At 53.7% G+C, this 22,359-nt stretch overlaps 1 long non-coding RNA gene across 1 annotated transcript; it reads left to right on the forward strand.

Annotated features, from left to right (window-relative positions):
* The first annotated feature begins 11,539 nt into the window (after nt 1-11,539).
* LOC142908823 (uncharacterized) lies at nt 11,540-13,242 on the forward strand. Its single transcript, XR_012932006.1, has 3 exons — nt 11,540-11,672; nt 12,453-12,573; nt 13,116-13,242. It is a non-coding gene; the product is annotated as an uncharacterized LOC142908823 (long non-coding RNA).
* The last annotated feature ends 9,117 nt before the right edge of the window (nt 13,243-22,359 follow it).

Raw genomic sequence — 22,359 nt, forward strand, 5'->3', positions numbered from 1 at the left:
AGCCTGGACTGCGTCACTGAGCCATCGCGCCTCGTCCTCGTGTACGTGAACTGGCGTTGGCCCGGGTGATGTATGCGCCACACATCCACCAAGGCGGCGTCCTCCAGGAGTCCCTGCATTTCCTTCTTTGGCCCTACTCCCCCCGGCTGCCTCCCCGAACGATCCAGGGCGCCGAGTGTGCAGTTGTGGTCGTCACCCACAATCACGCACTCGTCGTCCGGGATCCCGGCCAGGTGCCTCCTCAGGAGGTGCAGAAACGGGATCTTCTCCTTGTTGGTCACCGGCGCGTACACGTTCAGCAGGTGGGTGGTGACATCGCCCACCCTCTCCTTGCCCCGGGACTCGAGTCTCTGCTTGGCAAGGAGTCTCTCTGCTTGAGTCACAGAGGCCTTTATTGCCTTGCTGTCCTTCCATCGAGCCAAGGCAATGTTTGCTCTGTCCTTCCTCATGTTGGTCTCGTCGAGGGATTTCCAGAGAATTTCCGAGGAGATCACGGGAGTCTGAGGGTCAAGGAGTGTAGAGCCCTGGCTGCTCTCGCTCCCCATGCTGAAGCAGTCGTCCCGATCTGAATCGATTTCCTCGGCGTCCGGCTCCGCTGGAAGAGCTGCAGTGGCTGAGCTGGCGCATGGCCCAGCGGCGTCCTCTCCCCCAGTGTCAGGGATGGCCTGGGATGGCTCCTGCTCAGGCTCTTCGGGTGGATGGCCCGGTGTCTCTTCCGCTGGCTTTGGATCAGCAGTGGGACGGGGACCCTCCTCTTCAATCCCATCCATTTCTTCCTTGCCTTTGGTGAGTGTCTCTCCGCCAACTTCTTCCTCTTGGTCAAGTGCTTCCTGTATAGCTGGTGGGGAGTGAGTCTCTATGACAAAGGTAGGCGGGTCGATTTCCGTGGTGATGTCGCCTACATCGTCGACGGTCTCCTGCTGTAGAAACCCTTCCCCAGACGCACGCTGCTTCTTCCTCTTGGCGGGTTTCTTCCTCGCCGCCCGCGCGTCACTCGGCGTGGCATCCGGGAAGGCAAAAACCGCGTCTCCGGCGTCTGGCAGCTGTTCTGCTTCCTCCCCTGGTGTGGGGGGTTTCACCGCTTCTTCCTGTTCGAGGTCTGGGAGGGGTTCCTCCTCTGAATCTGACCCTTGAGATCCGGGTCCTTCTGTATTCTTCCTCTTGCAATTTGTCGCTTGAGGCGGCGAAGTTGGGGCCACGACTTCAGGTGTAGGAGGCTGCGTGGCTGGCGGGTCCGGTGTGAGCTGTTGGGGGCTTGTTGCAATGGGGGCTCTTGCTGCTTTGCCCCCCTTGCTCTGCCTCCCTCCTCCCCGCTCTTTTCTCCGACCCTCGCCGTCGTCAGTTTAGGACAATCCCTTCGGAAGTGCCCCTCTTCTTTGCAAAGATTGCATCTGATGGAATCTTTGGCATAAAAAGTCTATGGGCAATGCCTGCATTGACAATGACAAACGAGCCCTCTTCCTGCTGTCCGGGAGTCAGCAGGACATGCACCTGCCTCTTGAAAGATAAAATGTGATTGAGAGCAGGGTTTCTGCACCCCAGTGCCAGGGCACGTGCTGGCACCACGATGGTGCCCAGTTTGGACACGTGCTCCAACACGGCCTTGTTGGGGATGTAGGGCAGCACGTTCGAAACGACTATTCGCGCCGCCACCGAAGCGATGGGTTCCAGCTGGACGTGGAGTCCCCCCACGGTCATCCCCTTCTCGACGGCCGCATCGGCCACCTTCTTCGTCGTCAGGAAGAAGACGGCTTTCCCGCTGACTTTCGAGGTGTGGGTGATGGTGGCTGGCGGGACAATGGTGGCCAGGGCCTTGACGTACGTCTCGATCGTGACGGAGCTCGAGGCGTAGCAGCGGATGCCGTTCTCGCGCAGAGGCAGGGGTCGCTGCACGCTCGGGGGGGGTTGGCCTTGGAGCAGAGGCCCTAGTGGGGGGCCTCGTGACTCCAGGCAGATTGGCAGCTGCGACCTTTGCATAGGTGGCCATTTTGTTCCTGCTGCCTTCAATTTCTACCTGACTGTGGTGCTGCGCTTCTATACAGAGCTCCCCTTGAGAGAATGTAAACTGAGGATGAATAAAGAATCCTCGTTTAAGAAACTAATGAAAGGAAAACAAAGAAAGGAAAGAGATATATTTATTTATTCAATAAACTATTTTTATTGAATAAATTATGAAGCAGTAAAAAAAAATTGATAGTGATATCTAATAATAAATTTGCGTGTTAAATAAATGAATGTATTTTGCAAACATCTATTTTTTGGAAAAAATGTGTTTATTAAATACATTCACTCATCGTTAAATAAATATTACTTACAGTCCTTGCACACTCGTAAAGGCAAACAAATAAAACGCAGTGCGTTAAGGAATCATTAACTAATAGATTGCTTTAGCCTCAAAGTAAACGATTGCTTTTGTGGCCTTAGATTTCTGCGCTACAGTGTGGATACCTCCACGTGGCTCACACAAAATGTAAGTTTTAACAAATCTCAAATAGTTTGAGTATTTGTCAACCGCTCTAAAGGTCCACGTGATGATGACGACGATGATGATAATAAACCGAATTGCTAGAGCTATCATTTGTAACGGCCAGGTCAGGGCCTTCCTGCAAGAGAGCTACGCCGCATCTCAACGAGGGCCTTACCTGGTAAAAAATAAAAGTTTCGTTTTTAGTTCAAGTCCCGTGCACAACATCACGCGTCCACCTGTAAAGAGGAGGAGGAGGAGTTCCAGCCCAGGTAAGTGAACTCGCCACCTTTATTATCGTCACCACCACCGTCACCACCGCGATGTCTCCAGCAAACAACAAAACAGCTGCCAGGCCCCCTTCAGTCTGGGGGCAGGCAGGCAGGGAGAGAGGGGACGAGGCTACGACAGACCACGTGACCCACAACCAACGCCGGGGCACGTGGCGACGTCAAACAGAACCGTGACGCGCTAAACGCCCCCACCCCCACCTCCCCTGGGTGGGGGCGAGTCGAACGGACGACGATTCTCTGTCGACTCTCTCGGGATCGTTCTGGAAGATACATCGTGGACGCGCCCCAACAACGCACGCACAGCCTCACCACCACCACCACCCACCGGGCCATCGATAAAGTTGTGCGAGTCTGGTGAGTCTGTGGGTCTCTGTGTGGTGAGTCTATGGGTCTCTGTGTGATGAGTCTGTGGGTGTCTATGTGTGGTGAGTCTATGGGTCTCTGTGTGATGAGTCTATGGGTCTCTGTGTGGTGAGTCTGTGGGTCTCTGTGTGATGAGTCTATGGGTCTCTGTGTGATGAGTCTGTGGGTCTCTGTGTGGTGAGTCTGTGGGTCTCTGTGTGGTGAGTCTGTGGGTCTCTGTGTGATGAGTCTGTGGGTCTCTGTGTGGTGAGTCTATGGGTCTCTGTGTGGTGAGTCTATGGGTCTCTGTGTGGTGAGTCTATGGGTCTCTGTGTGGTGAGTCTATGGGTCTCTGTGTGGTGAGTCTATGGGTCTCTGTGTGATGAGTCTATGGGTCTCTGTGTGGTGAGTCTATGGGTCTCTCTGTGGTGAGTCTATGGGTCTCTGTGTGGTGAGTCTATGGGTCTCTGTGTGGTGAGTCTGTGGGTCTCTGTGTGATGAGTCTATGGGTCTCTGTGTGATGAGTCTATGGGTCTCTGTGTGATGAGTCTGTGGGTCTCTGTGTGGTGAGTCTGTGGGTCTCTGTGTGATGAGTCTATGGGTCTCTGTGTGATGAGTCTATGGGTCTCTGTGTGATGAGTCTGTGGGTCTCTGTGTGGTGAGTCTGTGGGTCTCTGTGTGATGAGTCTATGGGTCTCTGTGTGGTGAGGCTATGGGTCTCTGTGTGATGAGTCTATGGGTCTCTGTGTGGTGAGTCTATGGGACAAACTCAGAAATATCCAGCGGCGGCAGGCATCGTCAGTGGTCGGGATGGAACCCACGACCTCCCGCGTGCTAGGCGAGGTGGTCGACATCTAGCCACCGCGCGGTGTGATTGGTGTGGCGACGACTTGGGGAGCGGCTTTCATCCAGCGGTGTCAACCGGGGGCGGGGACGAGGTCCTAAAGTTCCGATTTCTGCTCCACCGCGGCGGTGGTGGCGGCGGCGGCGGTGGCAGCGGTGGCAGTGGCGGCGGTGGTGACGGCAGTGGCGGCGGCGGTGGGTACCTGCACTCGGGAGAGACAATATCAGGCTTGGGGACCAGGCCTGGGGTGTTCCGCCCTCGCTCGTTTGCCGGGGAACGAGAAGATCACGAAGGGTGGGGAGAAAACACTCACAAGGCACGGAACTTGAAACAACAGCCAGCAGCAGTATCATCATCATCATCTGGCCCGATGATGATGATGATGCCGGTTGTGGTTGTTGTAATTAGCGGTGAGGTGTCAACAGGTACTTGAATTGTGAACGTCGTTGTGGGTTTACTCTCCAACACACTACCGGTTAGTACTGAACAAGTATACTACACTGTACACTACACTACACACAACACTGGACAGTACACTGCACTGTCCACTACACTATACACTACACTGTACAGTACACTATAAACTAGTAACTAATTGGCACGTTTTGTTTACGTGACACTAAACCTGACTAATTGGCTGCGTCAGGTGGTGGCGGGTTTTACGACACAACGTTTATATATTGACGCCACTTAACACAAAAACAAATTCGACTTTGGACACAATGGGAATATTGTGTTCATGTAGCAGCAGGAGGAGGAGGAATCCAGAAATGTACGGTCGGGGGTACGGGGGTCAGAACGTTACAACAGCAAACACGACATGCAAACACGACACGCAGACACGACACGCTAACACGTCACGCAAACACGACACGCAGACACGTCACACTAACACGTCACGCAGACACGACACGCTAACACGTCACGCTAACACGTCACGCAGACACGACACGCTAACACGTCACGCTAACACGTCACGCACACACGACACGCAGACACGTCACGCAAACACGACACGCGAACACGACACGCGCCGTCGGCACATGCCAGGTATAGCAAAGGTTAACAAATCAATAAAAATAAATATATAGACACAAATATTTTGTGTATCTTACCAGGTAAGCCCCCCGCTGTGCTACTACGTCACTTGTTTAGTAGAAGCTACACCGGCTACCACAAGTGACAGCTCAACTCAGTGGCTTATCGTCATCATCGTCATCATTATCGTCATCATTGTCATTATCATCGTCGTCATCGTCATCATCGTTATCATCATCGTCATCATCGTTATCGTCATCATCGTCGTCATCGTCATCATCGTCATCATCATCATCATTATCATCGTCGTCATCGTCATCATCATCATTGTTGTCGGGTGGCAAATATAGAGCAGCAGCCAAATGGCTCTGAACGCGTAGAGACGCAGGAAGTGTCAGGGTCGGGATAGGACCCACGACCTCCTGCGTACCAGGCGAGGTAATAATAATACGGTTTTTCCCCTTTTTGGTACTGGCAAAGGAGGTCTAATGATGTAGATAATCCAGGCGAGGTAGTTAACATCTCATAGCCACCGTGATGACGACGATGATGATGAGGGAGACACCGCAAACTCCAAATACACAGGTGTCAGGGGCAGGGAAGTAGCCCACACCCTCCTGTGGACCAAGCGAGGCAGTCCACATCTCAGCCATTGTGATGCTGATGATGATTATGAGAGACACCGCAAACTCTAAATATACAGCAGCAGCAGCAGCAGGCGTCGTCAGGGTCTGGATCCAACCCACGCCCTCCCGTGTACCAAGCGAGGCAGTCCACATCTACGTAGCCACCGCAACGCCACCGCCGCTCACCGGGACGCTCGCCGGCGTTCCGACTGACCCGCACGTTGCACATCAGCAAGGGGAGCAGCACCAGCACCGTCAGCACCGTCATGGCCACCGTCAAGCTGATGGGGTAGATAGTGCTGCCGCTGGCGGGGAGCATCGCCTCGTCTCCCGTAGACACCGCGGACGAGGGTGGGGAGGAGCGGGAGGTGGATGGGGTGGTGGTGGTGGTGGTGGCGGTGGTGGTGGTGGTGGCATTGGTGGTGGTGGTGGCGGTGGTGGCAGTGGTGGCGGCGGTGGTGGTGGTGGCGGCGGTGGTGGTGGTGGCGGCGGTGGTGGTGGTGGCGGTGGTGGCTACGGGATTGGGGACACACGAGGAGATTCGGTGAGACGCGGGGAGATAACGGGGAGATACGGGTAGACATGGGGAAGCAGAGACACGGGGAAACAGAGAGACACAGTGAGACAGATACAGACAGAGAGACAGATACAGACAGAGAAACAGACAGAGAGACTGACAGAGAGACAGACAGAGAGACACAGACAGAGTGGGATGCTGAGCAGTGTTGTTGGATGAGGTTAGTGAGGAGGAGGTTTTGGTCTTAATCACTTATCTGTGTATGTGTGTGTGTCTGTCTGTGTGTGTGTCTGTATGCTGGGCTGGCTGAGTCATGTAGCCCGCATGCCCAGCCACCGCATGCCGAAACAGCTTTTTTTCGGCCGGATCGAGGGGGCTGAACGGGCGCGGCATGGACTGGAGAAGAGATGGAGTGATGTGGTACAGAAGGACGTGGAGCTGAGTGGACTTGCCGATGACTGGTACCAGCGGTGTCAAGATCGGCCTCTGTGGAGGAGGCTCGTGAAGGACACTACTGGGCAGTTGGAGGCAGTCGCCCTCCAACAACAACGGAGGGCGGAGGAGCGACGCTCACAACAACGAGCGGAGTGCCGGGTGGCTAAAGCCCAGCAGGTTGGCACAGTAGGGGGCACAGGTGGTGCATCAGCCAGTCATCTCAGTCGACCCGTGGCACCTGGGTCTGCCCCGTGACCTGCCAGCGGGCGTTCGACACTCCACGTGGCCTCAAGGTGCACATGTCCTGGCACAAGTGTCGTGGTGACGTCACCACCACTTAGTGGTGAATGGCGGTTGTTGTTGTGTCTGTGTGTCTGTGTGTGTCTGTGTGTGTCTGTGTGTGTCTGGCACAAGCGTCGTGGTGACGTCACTGCCACTTAGTGGCGAATGGCGGTTGTTGTTGTCTGTGTGTGGCTGTCTGTGTGTCTGTGTGTGTCTGTCTGTCTGTGTCTATTCAACATCGCCTTGCCAGGCACGCTGAGGAGAGGCTTGCAGAGCCCCAATGTGGTTTCAGGAAAGGGCGGTCCTGCACAGATGCCATATTTTCTGTCCGTCTGCTACAGCACAGGTGTAGGGAATTCCAGCAAGACCTACATCTCTGCTTTATTGACCTGGTCAAGGCCTATGATACCATCAGTAGGCCTGGGCTCTGGGTTGTTCTTCATGCTTTTGCAGTCCCTGACCCTCTGCTCACTATCATTAAGGACCTTCATGATGGTGAGCAGGCCCGGGTAAAACTACGTGGCCGGGAGTCAGAGCCATTCCCTGTACACCTTGGGGTGCGATAGCGATGTCCTCTGGCTCCCACATTATTTAACATCTATTTCGACCGCGTAGTTCGTGAAGCCTTCGATGGCCGTACCAGACCAGAGGAATTTCCATCTGGTACAGATGTAGCGCCATAGATGGAACGGCGGTGCCTCGTACCGTCAGGGGAGGGGCTGCAGCGGCAGCCCTAGAGGGGAGGGGCTGCTGGGGGCTCAGGACCCCAGACAGCCCCACCCCTCGGCTCTAGGACCCCAGACAGCCCCACCCCTCGATGGGCAGGAGGCACCAGAGGGGACCTCCCCGGCTGATCTGGAGCCAGCCGCAGCCGAAAAACGAAGGGCGGCGGCGGCAGCAGCCGAGTAGGGCCCTGGACCCCCTCGCCCCGCCGTCCTTGTGTAGGGCGGTAGTTGGTGACGTCACGTCGCGCTCAACCCTCCGGTAAGATGACGTCACGTGTGGTGACGTCACGGATAGGGGGCCGGGACGGTGACATCATGTCCCCCTGGGGTATTTAGGTCGGGACCCCTTGACGTGTTCGAGGTCGTCGCGGGGAGCCAGGAACGTGTGAAGTTGGGAGTTGTGACCCAGGGTTGGGGGAGATTAGCACCGGGCTAGCGGAGCCTGTGGGTGTGCTAGGGACCTCCCCAGTACCCTTACTTTGGGGGAGCGATGGGACCCAGGGTAGGGGGAGATTGGCACCGGGCTAGGGTAGCCTGTGGGTGTGCTAGGGACCTATCCCAGTACCCTACCCCTGGGGGAGCGATGGGACCCAGGGTAGGGGGAGATTGGCACCGGGCTAGGGTAGTCTGTGGGTGTGCTAGGGACCTCCCCAGTACCCTACCCCTGGGGGAGCGATGGGACCCAGGGTAGGGGGAGATTGGCACCAGGCTAGGGTAGCCTGTGGGTGTGCTAGGGACCTCCCCAGTACCCTTCCCCTGGGGTGTGGAGTGTAGGCAGTGAGCGTGCAGTAAAACAACTGGCGCAAGCCCCTACATGAAGATCTGCCTCCGAGTCGTCATTTACGCCTCAACACTTGTAAGGGCCGGGACGCCGTGCGGGCCGGTGGTGGGACTCTGGGCCAGTGGTGGGACTCTGGGCCAGTGGTGGGACTCTGGGTCAGTGGTGGGACTCTGGGTCAGTGGTGGGACTCTGGGCCGGTGGTGGGACTCTGGGCCAGTGGTGGGACTCTGGGCCAGTGGTGGTGAGACTCTGGGCCGGTGGTGGGACTCTGGGCCTGTGGTGGGACTCTGGGTCAGTGGTGGGACTCTGGGCCTGTGGTGGGACTCTGGGCCAGTGGTGGGACTCTGGGCCTGTGGTGGGACTCTGGGCCGGTGGTGGGACTCTGGGCCAGTGGTGGTGTGACTCTGGGACTCCCGGCCCCACGCCCTTGTAAGGGCGAGGTCCGAGGAAGCCAGAGTGTGGACCCGCACCTTGGCTGGGTGGGGTCAGGGTAGCCTCCCCTAGGGTGGTCACAGCGGAGGAGCCCAGAGCGTAGGCAGTGTCACGGCACGCTAGGGGCAGGCCGTGTGCCTAGGCTGTAGCAGTGTATCAGGAGGACTGTTGGAGTGTTGCGTTGTAATAAAGGAGTTACCTATGCAAAGTGTCTCCGAAACCCACTACACGGATACAATGGGAGGCTGATCGATGCCCAGGTGCGGTCAAGGGATGGCTCCCTATCGCTCAACCACGTTGCGTATGCCGATGATCTGGTAATCGCTGCTCACTCAGAGGAGGAGTTGGAGGCGCTGCTGCTAAACCTGGAGCTTGCCACTAAGAGGTGGGGCCTTACCATCAGCCCCACCAACACTAAGGACCTGCCTGGGTATTTTGTAACATTGGACACTCTACCCCCACAACTCCCAATTGGTGATTGAGTTGTGGAGAGAGTGAAGAGTTTCCCATACCTGGGCAGTGTGCTCATGACCGGCTCCGGTTGGACAGCAAAGGTCTCACTCTGAATCAGTCGAGCGGCATCATCTATTCATCGGTTGCGTAACGCTGTGTGGAAGCTACCTGGTCTGTCACTCCGCACGAATCTTCAGGTCTTCTCGGCCACAGTCATTCCCTCCCTTCTCTACGCTTGCGAAAAGTGGACCCCCCTAATGGAACATATTCGCCGGTTAGAAACATTTAGGCTGGCCTGCCTACGATCCAATTTGGGTTTAAACAGGCTGGATTGTGTGAGCTCACAAATCCCAGAAAAATCTGGCCAAAGTCCCATCGGTGAGCTCCTCCGGCAGGCAAGGCTCGGACTCCAGCCCCTCGCACCCGTCCAGAGCCCCCGTTTAGCCCCTGTGGTGGTCACAGACGCCATGAGGGGAGGAACCAATCGGAATTGGCCCTCCCCCCACAGCACTGTCCACGACAGAGTTGCCCGTCCGGCACCGCGAGGAGGTAGGGGGTACACACACACACACAGGTACATACACACAGGTGCACACACACACAGGTAAACACACAGGTACACACACACACACAGGTACACACACAGGTATGCACACACAGGTACACACACAGGTACATACACACACATGTACACACACAGGTACACACACAGGTACACACACACAGGTACACACACAGGTACACACACACACAGGTACACACAGGTACACACACAGGTACACACACACAGGTACACACACAGGTACACACACAGGTACACACACACATAGTTACACACGCAGGTACACACACAGGTACACACACACATACAGGTACACACACAGGTACACACACAAACAGGTACACACGCAGGTACACACACAGGTACACACAAACACAGGTACACACACAGGTACACACACAGGTACACACACACAGGTACACACACACAGGTGCATACACAGGTACACACACACAGGTACACACACAGGTACACACACAGGTACACACACACACAGGTACACACACACAGGTACATACACAGGTACACACCAAGGTACACACACAGGTACACACACACACAGGTACACACACAGGTACACACACACACAGGTACACACCTAGGTACACACACAGGTACACACACAGGTACACACACAGGTACACACACACACACACAGGTACACACACACAGGTACACACACACAGCTACACACACACACAAAGGTACACACACAGGTACACACACACAGGTACACACACACAGGTACACACAGGTACACACACACAGGTACACACACACAGGTGCACACACACAGGTACACACACACACAGGTACACACACACACAGGTACACACACAGGTACACACATACAGGTGCACACACACAGGTACACACACACAGGTACACACACAGGTACACACACACAGGTACACACACAGGTACACACACACACAGGTACACACACAGGTACACACACACAGGTACACACACAGGTACACACACACAGGCACACACACAGGTAGACACACACAGGTACACACACAGGTACACACACACAAGCACACACACACACAGGTACACACACACAGGTACACACACAGGTACACACACACAGGCACACACACACAGGTACACACACATAGGTACACACACACACAGGTACACACACACACAGGTACACACACACAGGTACACACATACACAGGTACACACACAGGTACACACACAGGCACACACACAGGTACACACACACACAGGTACACACACACAGGTACACACACACAGGTACACACACAGGTACACACACACAGATACACACACACAGGCACACACACAGGTACACACACACAGGTACACACACAGGTGCACACACACACACAGGTACACACACACAGGTACACACACAGGTGGGCATCACACAGGTACACACACACAGGTACACACACACAGGTGCACACACACAGGTACACACACACAGGTACACACACACAGGTACACACACACAGGTACACACACAGGTGGGCATCACACCCACACACGATAGTCGATCATGTTCAATTCTCATGTAATCAAAGTAGGAATCGATTCATTAAGATTCATTTTCGACCGCTTAATTCTCATGTTATCCGAACGGAAATCGATTTAATTAGCTTAATCAACCGTATATCGATTCCCATGTTATCCCAAATGAAATCGACTCTACATCCGTTACTCTACAATAATCGATTCCTAATGTTATCCCATTAAGAATCGATGCGAGTATAGTTAATCGAACCGGGAATCGAATTTCTCTCCACGTGACTAAAGATCGCTCCATGGCGATGCGTCAACTCGTCTCTAGACTTGGCCTACTCTTCCTCCTGCTCCTCCACCTCGTCACGTGGTGCAGCAGCCACGGTGAGCCGAGCCGGTCGATACATCGGGTGCCAGGTTGTGGTGGACGTGGGGAGCGGTGGTGCAGTGGTTAGCGCACTGTGTGAGTGAGTGTGTGGGGAGCGGTGGTGCAGTGGTTAGCGCACTGTGTGAGTGAGTGTGGGGAGCGGTGGTGCAGTGGTTAGCGCACTGTGTGAGTGAGTGTGTGGGGAGCGGTGGTGCAGTGGTTAGCGCACTGTGTGTGTGAGTGTGGGGAGCGGTAGTGCAGTGGTTAGCGCACTGTGTGAGTGTGGGGAGCGGTGGTGCAGTGGTTAGCGCACTGTGTGTGTGGGGAGCGGTGGTGCAGTGGTTAGCGCACTGTGAGTGTGGGGAGCGGTGGTGCAGTGGTTAGCGCTCTTTGTGTGTGTGTGTGGGGAGCGGTGGTGCAGTGGTTAGCGCACTGTGTGTGAGTGTGGGGAGCGGTGGTGCAGTGGTTAGCGCACTGTGTGTGTGTGTGTGGGGAGCGGTGGTGCAGTGGTTAGCGCACTGTGTTTGTGTGGGGAGCGGTGGTGCAGTGGTTAACGCACTGTGTGTGAGTGTGGGGAGCGGTGGTGCAGTGGTTAGCGCACTGTGAGTGTGTGGGGAGCGGTGGTGCAGTGGTTAGCGCACTGTGTGTGTGAGTGTGTGGGGAGCGGTGGTGCAGTGGTTAGCGCACTGTGAGTGTGTGGGGAGCGGTGGTGCAGTGGTTAGCGCACTGTGTGTGAGTGTGGGGAGCGGTGGTGCAGTGGTTAGCGCACACTGAGTGCCGTTTGCCCATCTCCCCAGCCCCGGCTTCCCCACTGAATGTGCGCGTGGAGTCTCGAGACCTGCTGACACAACTCCGCTGGGAACCAGCTGACGTGAACCCCGCCACCAGCAGCGTCACCTACAGAGTGGAGAGCAAACTGTGAGATGGTCGCTCACTCACTCACCCAGCCACTCACTCACCCACTCACTCACCCACTCACCCACCCACTCACTCACCCATCAACTCACCCACCCACTCACTCACTAACGCACTCATTCACCCACTTACTCACCCACCCACTCTCTCACTCGCCCACTCACCCGCTTCCTCACTCACTCACTCACCCATCAACTCACCCACCCACTCACTCACTGACTAACGCACTCACTCACCCACTTACTCACCCACCCACTGTCTCACTCACCCACTCACTCAGCCACTCACTCACTCACCCACCCACTCACTCACCCACCCACTCACTCACCCATCCACTCACTCCACCACTCACTCACTCACCCACTTACTCACCCACCCACTCTCTCACTCACTCACTCACCCACCCACTCACTCACTGACTCACTCACCCACTCTCTCACTCGCCCACTCACCCGCTTGCTCATTCACTCACCCACTCACTCACCCACCCACCCACTCACCCACCCACTCCTCACCACCTCCTCCCCGTGTCTCTGTCTGTGCAGCTATGGACGAGCCCACTGGCGGACCGTCTGCGCTGCAACAACAGAGACTCGGTGCGATGTCTCCTCAGCTCTGCGGCATCCCGGTGACCGCTATCAGCTGCGCGTCAGAGCCACTGTTTCATCGTCATCACCGGGGGCCTCACCAATCTCCTTGCCCTGGGTCGTGGTTGAGGTCTTACCCTTGGAGACAAGTCAGTGGCTTTGTCTATGTGTGTGTCTCTGTGTGCGTGTCTGTGTGTCTCTGTGTGTATGTATGTGTGTCTGTGTGTGTGTCTCTGTGTGTGTGTGTCTGTGTGTATGAGTCTCTCTGTTTGAGTGTCTCTGTGTGTCTGTCTGTGTGTATGTGTGTGTGTGTGTCTGTGTGTGTGTGTCTGTGTGTGTGTGTGTCTGTGTGTGTGTCTGTGTGTCTCTGTCTCTGTGTGTGTGTATGTCTGTGTGTAGAGTGTCTGTATGTGAGTGTCTCTGTGTCTCTGTGTGTGTGTCTATGTCTCTGTGTGTGGCTGCCTGTGTGTATGTGTGTCTGTGTGTGTCTCTGTGTGTCAGTGTCTCTGTGTGAGTGTCTCTGTGTGTGAGTGTCTCTTTGTGTGTGTCTGTGTCTTTGTGTGTGTCTGTGTCTGTGTGTATGTGTCTGTGTGTGAGTGTCTCTGTGTGAGTGTCTCTGTGTGTGTCTCTGTGTGAGTGTCTCTGTGTGTGAATGTCTCTGTGTGTTGTCTCTGTGGGAGAGTCTCTGTGCGTGTCTGTGTGTGTCTCTGTGCGTGTCTGTGTGTGTCTCTGTGTGTGTCTCTATGTGTGAGTGTCTCTTTGTGTGTCTGTGTGTGTGTCTCTGTGTGAGTGTCTCTATGTGTGAGTGTCTCTTTGTGTGTGTCTCTGTGTGTGTGTGTCTCTGTGTGAGTGTCTCTGTGTGAGTGTCTCTGTGTGTGTGTCTCTGTGTGTCTGTGAGTGTCTCTGTGTGTGAGTGTCTCTTTGTGTGTGTCGCTGTGTGTGTGTGTCACTGTGTGTCTCTGTGTGTGTGTGTCTGTGTGTGTGTCTGTGTGTCTCTGTCTCTGTGTGTGTGTATGTCTGTGTGTAGAGTGTCTGTATGTGAGTGTCTCTGTGTCTCTGTGTGTGTGTCTATGTCTCTGTGTGTGATTGTCTCTTTGTGTGTGTCTGTGTCTTTGTGTGTGTCTGTGTCTGTGTGTATGTGTCTGTGTGTGAGTGTCTCTGTGTGAGTGTGTCTCTGTGTGTGAATGTCTCTGTGTGAGTGTCTCTGTGTGTGTCTCTTTGTGAGTGTCTCTGTGTGTGAATGTCTCTGTGTATTGTCTCTGTGGGAGAGTCTCTGTGCGTGTCTGTGTGTGTCTCTGTGTGTCCGTGTGTGTCTCTATGTGTGATTGTCTCTTTGTGTGTCTGTGTGTGTGTCTCTGTGTGAGTGTCTCTATGTGTGAGTGTCTCTTTGTGTGTGTCTCTGTGTGTGTGTGTGTCTCTGTGTGAGTGTCTCTGTGTGAGTGTCTCTGTGTGTGAGTGTCTCTTTGTGTGTGTCTCTGTGTGTGTGTGTCACTGTGTGTCTGTGTGTGTGTGTGTCTCTGTGTGTGTCTCTGTGTGTGTGTCTCTGTGTGTGTCTCTGTGTGTGTGTCTCTGTGTGTGTGCCTCCGTGTGTGTCTGTGTGTGTGTCTCTGTGTGTGTCTCTGTGTGTGTCTCTGTGTGTATGTCTCTGTGTGTGTGTCTCTGTGTGTGTGTGTGTCTCTGTGTGTCTCTGTGTGTGTGTCTCTTTGTGTGTGTCTCTGAGTGTCTCTGTGTGAGTGTCTCTGTGAGTGTCTCTGTGTGTGAATGTCTCTGTGTATTGTCTCTGTGGGAGAGTCTCTGTGTGTGCGTGTCTGTGTGTCTGTGTGTGTCTCTGTGTGTCTGTGAGTGTCTCTGTGTGTGAGTGTCTCTTTGCGTGTGTTTCTGTGTGTGTGTCTCTGTGTGTCTCTGTGTGTGTGTCTCTGTGTGTGTGTCTCTGTGTGTGTGTGTATCTCTGTGTGTCTCTGTGTGTGTGTCTCTGTGTGTGTGTGTCTCTGAGTGTCTCTGTGTGAGTGTCTCTGTGAGTGTCTCTGTGTGTGAATGTCTCTGTGTATTGTCTCTGTGGGAGAGTCTCTGTGCGTGTCTGTGTGTGTCTCTGTGTGTCCGTGTGTGTCTCTATGTGTGAGTGTCTCTTTGTGTGTCTGTGTGTGTGTCTCTATGTGTGAGTGTCTCTTTGTGTGTGTCTCTGTGTGTGTCTCTGTGTGAGTGTCTCTGTGTGAGTGTCTCTGTGTGAGTGTCTCTGTGTGTGTGTGTGTGTGTGTCTCTGTGTGTCTGTGAGTGTCTCTGTGTGTGAGTGTCTCTTTGTGTGTGTCTCTGTGTGTGTGTGTCACTGTGTGTCTGTGTGTGTGTGTGTCTCTGTGTGTGTCTCTGTGTGTGTGTCTCTGTGTGTGTCTCTGTGTGTGTGTCTCTGTGTGTGTGCCTCCGTGTGTGTCTGTGTGTGTGTCTCTGTGTGTGTCTCTGTGTGTGTCTCTGTGTGTATGTCTCTGTGTGTGTGTCTCTGTGTGTGTGTGTGTCTCTGTGTGTCTCTGTGTGTGTGTCTCTTTGTGTGTGTCTCTGAGTGTCTCTGTGTGAGTGTCTCTGTGAGTGTCTCTGTGTGTGAATGTCTCTGTGTATTGTCTCTGTGGGAGAGTCTCTGTGTGTGCGTGTCTGTGTGTCTGTGTGTGTCTCTGTGTGTCTGTGAGTGTCTCTGTGTGTGAGTGTCTCTTTGCGTGTGTTTCTGTGTGTGTGTCTCTGTGTGTCTCTGTGTGTGTGTCTCTGTGTGTGTGTCTCTGTGTGTGTGTGTATCTCTGTGTGTCTCTGTGTGTGTGTCTCTGTGTGTGTGTGTCTCTGAGTGTCTCTGTGTGAGTGTCTCTGTGAGTGTCTCTGTGTGTGAATGTCTCTGTGTATTGTCTCTGTGGGAGAGTCTCTGTGCGTGTCTGTGTGTGTCTCTGTGTGTCCGTGTGTGTCTCTATGTGTGAGTGTCTCTTTGTGTGTCTGTGTGTGTGTCTCTATGTGTGAGTGTCTCTTTGTGTGTGTCTCTGTGTGTGTCTCTGTGTGAGTGTCTCTGTGAGTGTCTCTGTGTGTGAATGTCTCTGTGTATTGTCTCTGTGGGAGAGTCTCTGTGCGTGTCTGTGTGTGTCTCTGTGTGTCCGTGTGTGTCTCTATGTGTGAGTGTCTCTTTGTGTGTCTGTGTGTGTGTCTCTATGTGTGAGTGTCTCTTTGTGTGTGTCTCTGTGTGTGTCTCTGTGTGAGTGTCTCTGTGTGAGTGTCTCTTTGTGTGTGTCTCTGTGTGTGTGTGTCACTGTGTGTCTGTGTGTGTGTGTGTCTGTGTGTGTCTCTGTGTGTGTGTCTCTGTGTGTGTGTCTCTGTGTGTGTGTCTCTGTGTGTGTGCCTCCGTGTGTGTCTGTGTGTGTGTCTCTGTGTGTGTCTCTGTGTGTGTCTCTGTGTGTATGTCTCTGTGTGTGTGTCTGTGTGTGTGTGTCTCTGTGTGTCTCTGTGTGTGTGTCTCTGTGTGTGTGTGTCTCTGAGTGTCTCTGTGTGAGTGTCTCTGTGAGTGTCTCTGTGTGTGAATGTCTCTGTGTATTGTCTCTGTGGGAGAGTCTCTGTGTTTGCGTGTCTGTGTGTGTCTCTGTGTGTGTGTCTCTGTGTGTCTGTGAGTGTCTCTGTGTGTGAGTGTCTCTTTGCGTGTGTTTCTGTGTGTGTGTGTCTCTGTGTGTCTCTGTGTGTGTGTGTCTCTGTGTGTGTCTCTGTGTGTCTCTGTGTGTGTGTCTCTGTGTGTGTGTGTCTCTGAGTGTCTCTGTGTGAGTGTCTCTGTGAGTGTCTCTGTGAGTGTCTCTGTGTGTGAATGTCTCTGTGTATTGTCTCTGTGGGAGAGTCTCTGTGTGTGCGTGTCTGTGTGTGTCTCTGTGTGTCTGTGTGTGTCTCTATGTGTGAGTGTCTCTTTGTGTGTCTCTCTGTGTGTGTGTGTCACTGTGTGAGTGTCTCTTTGTGTGTGTCTCTGTGTGTGTGTGTCTCTGTGTGAGTGTCTCTGTGTGAGTGTCTCTGTGTGTGTGTGTGTCTCTGTGTGTCTGTGAGTGTCTCTGTGTGTGAGTGTCTCTTTGCGTGTGTTTCTGTGTGTGTGTGTCTCTGTGTGTCTCTGTGTGTGTGTCTCTGTGTGTGTGTCTCTGTGTGTGTGTGTATCTCTGTGTGTCTCTGTGTGTGTGTCTCTGTGTGTGTGTGTCTCTGAGTGTCTCTGTGTGAGTGTCTCTGTGAGTGTCTCTGTGTGTGAATGTCTCTGTGTATTGTCTCTGTGGGAGAGTCTCTGTGTGTGCGTGTCTGTGTGTGTCTCTGTGTGTCTGTGTGTGTCTCTATGTGTGATTGTCTCTTTGTGTGTCTCTCTGTGTGTGTGTGTCTCTGTGTGAGTGTCTCTATGTGTGAGTGTCTCTTTGTGTGTGTCTCTGTGTGTGTGTGTGTCTCTGTGTGAGTGTCTCTGTGTGAGTGTCTCTGTGTGTGAATGTCTCTGTGTATTGTCTCTGTGGGAGAGTCTCTGTGTGTGCGTGTCTGTGTGTGTCTCTGTGTGTCCGTGTGTGTCTCTATGTGTGAGTGTCTCTTTGTGTGTCTGTGTGTGTGTCTCTGTGTGAGTGTCTCTATGTGTGAGTGTCTCTTTGTGTGTGTCTCTGTGTGTGTCTCTGTGTGAGTGTCTCTGTGTGAGTGTCTCTGTGTGTGTGTGTGTGTGTCTCTGTGTGTCTGTGAGTGTCTCTGTGTGTGAGTGTCTCTTTGTGTGTGTCTCTGTGTGTGTGTGTCACTGTGTGTCTGTGTGTGTGTGTGTCTGTGTGTGTCTCTGTGTGTGTGTCTCTGTGTGTGTGTCTCTGTGTGTGTGTCTCTGTGTGTGTGCCTCCGTGTGTGTCTGTGTGTGTGTCTCTGTGTGTGTCTCTGTGTGTGTCTCTGTGTGTATGTCTCTGTGTGTGTGTCTGTGTGTGTGTGTGTCTCTGTGTGTCTCTGTGTGTGTGTCTCTGTGTGTGTGTGTCTCTGAGTGTCTCTGTGTGAGTGTCTCTGTGAGTGTCTCTGTGTGTGAATGTCTCTGTGTATTGTCTCTGTGGGAGAGTCTCTGTGTTTGCGTGTCTGTGTGTGTCTCTGTGTGTGTGTCTCTGTGTGTCTGTGAGTGTCTCTGTGTGTGAGTGTCTCTTTGCGTGTGTTTCTGTGTGTGTGTGTCTCTGTGTGTCTCTGTGTGTGTGTCTCTGTGTGTGTCTCTGTGTGTCTCTGTGTGTGTGTCTCTGTGTGTGTGTGTCTCTGAGTGTCTCTGTGTGAGTGTCTCTGTGAGTGTCTCTGTGAGTGTCTCTGTGTGTGAATGTCTCTGTGTATTGTCTCTGTGGGAGAGTCTCTGTGTGTGCGTGTCTGTGTGTGTCTCTGTGTGTCTGTGTGTGTCTCTATGTGTGAGTGTCTCTTTGTGTGTCTCTCTGTGTGTGTGTGTCACTGTGTGAGTGTCTCTTTGTGTGTGTCTCTGTGTGTGTGTGTCTCTGTGTAAGTGTCTCTGTGTGAGTGTCTCTGTGTGTGTGTGTGTCTCTGTGTGTCTGTGAGTGTCTCTGTGTGTGAGTGTCTCTTTGCGTGTGTTTCTGTGTGTGTGTGTCTCTGTGTGTCTCTGTGTGTGTGTCTCTGTGTGTGTGTCTCTGTGTGTGTGTGTATCTCTGTGTGTCTCTGTGTGTGTGTCTCTGAGTGTCTCTGTGTGAGTGTCTCTGTGAGTGTCTCTGTGTGTGAATGTCTCTGTGTATTGTCTCTGTGGGAGAGTCTCTGTGTGTGCGTGTCTGTGTGTGTCTCTGTGTGTCTGTGTGTGTCTCTATGTGTGATTGTCTCTTTGTGTGTCTCTGTGTGTGTGTGTGTCTCTGTGTGAGTGTCTCTATGTGTGAGTGTCTCTTTGTGTGTGTCTCTGTGTGTGTGTGTCTCTGTGTGAGTGTCTCTGTGTGAGTGTCTCTGTGTGTGAATGTCTCTGTGTATTGTCTCTGTGGGAGAGTCTCTGTGCGTGTCTGTGTGTGTCTCTGTGTGTCCGTGTGTGTCTCTATGTGTGAGTGTCTCTTTGTGTGTCTGTGTGTGTGTCTCTGTGTGAGTGTCTCTATGTGTGAGTGTCTCTTTGTGTGTGTCTCTGTGTGTGTCTCTGTGTGAGTGTCTCTGTGTGAGTGTCTCTGTGTGTGTGTGTGTCTCTGTGTGTCTGTGAGTGTCTCTGTGTGTGAGTGTCTCTTTGTGTGTGTCTCTGTGTGTGTGTGTCACTGTGTGTCTGTGTGTGTGTGTGTCTGTGTGTGTCTCTGTGTGTGTGTCTCTGTGTGTGTGTCTCTGTGTGTGTGTCTCTGTGTGTGTGCCTCCGTGTGTGTCTGTGTGTGTGTCTCTGTGTGTGTCTCTGTGTGTGTCTCTGTGTGTATGTCTCTGTGTGTGTGTCTGTGTGTGTGTGTCTCTGTGTGTGTCTCTGTGTGTGTCTCTGTGTGTGTGTCTCTGTGTGTGTCTCTGTGTGTGTGTGTCTCTGTGTGTGTGTCTGTGTGTGTGTGTCTCTGTGTGTGTGTCTCTGTGTGTGTCTCTCTGTGTGTCTCTGTAAGCCTCACGCAGCCCGTCAGGGAGACTACACGGGGAGACATTTGTGTTGTGTCTGTCTGTGTGTGTTGTGTCTGTGTGTGTGTCTGTGTGTATCTGTGTGAGTCTCTGTGTGTGTGTGTCTCTGTGTGTGTGTGTCTCTGTGTGTGTGTCTCTGTGTGTGTGTCTCTGTGTGTGTCTCTGTGTGTGTGTCTCTGTGTGTGTAAGCCTCACGCAGCCCGTCAGGGAGACTACACGGGGAGACATTTGTGTTGTGTCTGTCTGTGTGTGTCTCTGTGTGTGTGTCTCTGTGTGTGTGTGTCTCTGTGTGTGTGTCTCTGTGTCTGTGTGTGTATCTGTGTGAGTCTCTGTGTGTGTCTCTGTGTGTGTGTCTGTGTGTGTGTGTTGTGTCTGTGTGTGTGTCTCTGTGTGTGTGTCTGTGTGTGTGTGTCTGTAAGCCTCGCGCAGCCCGTCAGGGAGACTACACGGGGAGACATTTGTGTTATGTCTGTCTCTCTGTGCGTGTCTCAGTGTGTGTGTGTCTGTGTGTGTTGTGTGTCTCTGTGTGTGTGTCTCTGTGTGTGTTGTGTCTGTTGTGTCTGTGACTTTAATGCCCGAGTTGGTCATGATACTGGCACCTGGTCTGGAGTGAGTGGAGGGCATGGGCCAGATCAGCTCAATAGCAACGGTAGGAGGCTGCTAGATTTTTGTGCAGCCCATGGGCTTGTAATTACCAACACGCTGTTCCGGCATCGGCGCATCCACACAACATCATGGATGCATGCCGGGTCCAAGCAAGAACAGCTGCTGGACTACATAGTGACGGACGAGCGGATGCGAGCCCATGTCCTTGACACCAGGACCTACCGTGGAGCTGATCTGCCCTCTGACCATCGACTAGTCATCTGTAAGATGCGCCTGCCATTCTACCACTCCGGAGGTGGGTGTACACCCAGGACCCAATTCCGACCTAAAGTGGCCTGGTCTCAGTTATCTGATGAAAGTTGCAAGCGAGAATTTCATCATCGCTTGCGGCTGGGATTGGCATCGTTCCCGACTCCTCCTGATATCGAGGGTAAATGGGCGAGGTTTAGGACTGTGACTCATGCAGCTGCAATGGCTGCTTTGGGTACGCGGTCCAGACCTCCCCAGAGATCCTGGCTGACAGAGGAGGTGTTCAGGATGGTTGAGAAAAAGCGACAGGCCCACTGTCATCGGCTACAGAATCCCACGTCAGAGAATGAGGCTTACCGCAGCCTTCGCTCGGAGGTTCGGAGAGCCGTGAGGCGCTGCAAGGATGGGTGGTGGTCGCGGGTTGCTGAGGAGATGGAGTCTGCCTCAGTGGCCCGTGATCACAAATCTCTATTTAACTCCATCAAAAAAGTAACCTGCAGCACCACACCTATTACCATCATTAGGGGAAAAAACGGTGATCCAATCTCCGACCCCCAGGAACAGGTTTGCAGATTTGCTGAGCATTTCTGTGAGGTCCTGGGGGAGGGAAAATACCTCAGCCAGGAAAACATCGTGGCACAAAGTGAGGATGACCCTGCTAAGGCTGCGGTGCCTCAAATATTGGAAGAAGTCACCCCCTGTGAGTGGCTGGCTGAGGTGCCATCTGTTGAGGAAGTACTGAGGGCGATCCGGAGTCTGAGACCAGTAAAGGCAGCAGGCAGAGATGATCTCCCAAGTGAAATGCTGAGGGAGGGTGGCGTTTGTGCACAGACTGCCCTATATGACATCATAACAACAGTCTGGACCACTGGACGGGTTCCGCAGGATTGGAAGGATTCCCTGGTGGTCCCCCTCTTTAAGAAGGGGGACCGCACAGACTGTAACAACTACAGGGGCATCTCAATCCTCAGTGTGCCGGGAAAGGTCCTGGCAAGGATTATTCAGCATCGCCTTGCCAGGCACGCTGAGGAGAGGCTTGCGGAGCCCCAATGCGGCTTCAGGAAAGGGCGGTCCTGCACAGATGCCATATTTTCTGTCCGTCTGCTACAGCAGAGATGTAGGGAATTCCAACAAGACCTACATTTCTGCTTTATTGACCTGGTCAAGGCCTATGATACCATCAGTAGGCCTGGGCTCTGGGTCGTTCTTCGTGCTTTTGGAGTACCTGACCCTCTGCTCACGATCATTAAGGACCTTCATGATGGTGAGCGGGCCCGGGTAAACTACGTGGCCGGGAGTCAGAGCCATTCCCTGTACACCTTGAGGTGCGACAGGGGCAAGTGCTGTTAAGTGCTGTTAGCGAGTAGCAGCACCTATGAAGGCTACCGGCACTGTGGCACACGAGGGGGCGGGTGGCCAGCACCAGGCCCGGCCGCCTTTGTCTCCCCCAGTGCTAGCGATGTGCACCGCTCTACTACACCGCTACACCGGCTACTTATTTGCGGCTGAGTCGAACTGGGGGAGGCCCAGGACCGGTTCAGATAACGGCCGTCACTGGGTGTGGGTTGAGTCGCGAGCGGGAGACAAACTCCCCAAACACCACCACCACCGAGAGAGAGGGGGGGGGCACAGGGGGGTGAATGAGAGGGGGGCCCCAGGGGGTGAATGAGAGGGGGAACCCAGGGGGTGAATGAGAGGGGGTGGGGACCCCAGGGGGGTGAATGAGAGGGGACCCCAGGGGGGTGAATGAGAGGGGACTCCAGGGGGTGAATGAGAGGGGGTGGGGACCCCAGGGGGGTGA

Source organism: Petromyzon marinus, unplaced genomic scaffold (assembly GCF_048934315.1).
Source record: "Petromyzon marinus isolate PM22_M1 ecotype Great Lakes invasive population unplaced genomic scaffold, UKy_Petmar_22M1.pri1.0 PM_G_Scaffold_102, whole genome shotgun sequence".
NCBI classification, from domain to species: Eukaryota; Metazoa; Chordata; class Hyperoartia; order Petromyzontiformes; family Petromyzontidae; genus Petromyzon; species Petromyzon marinus.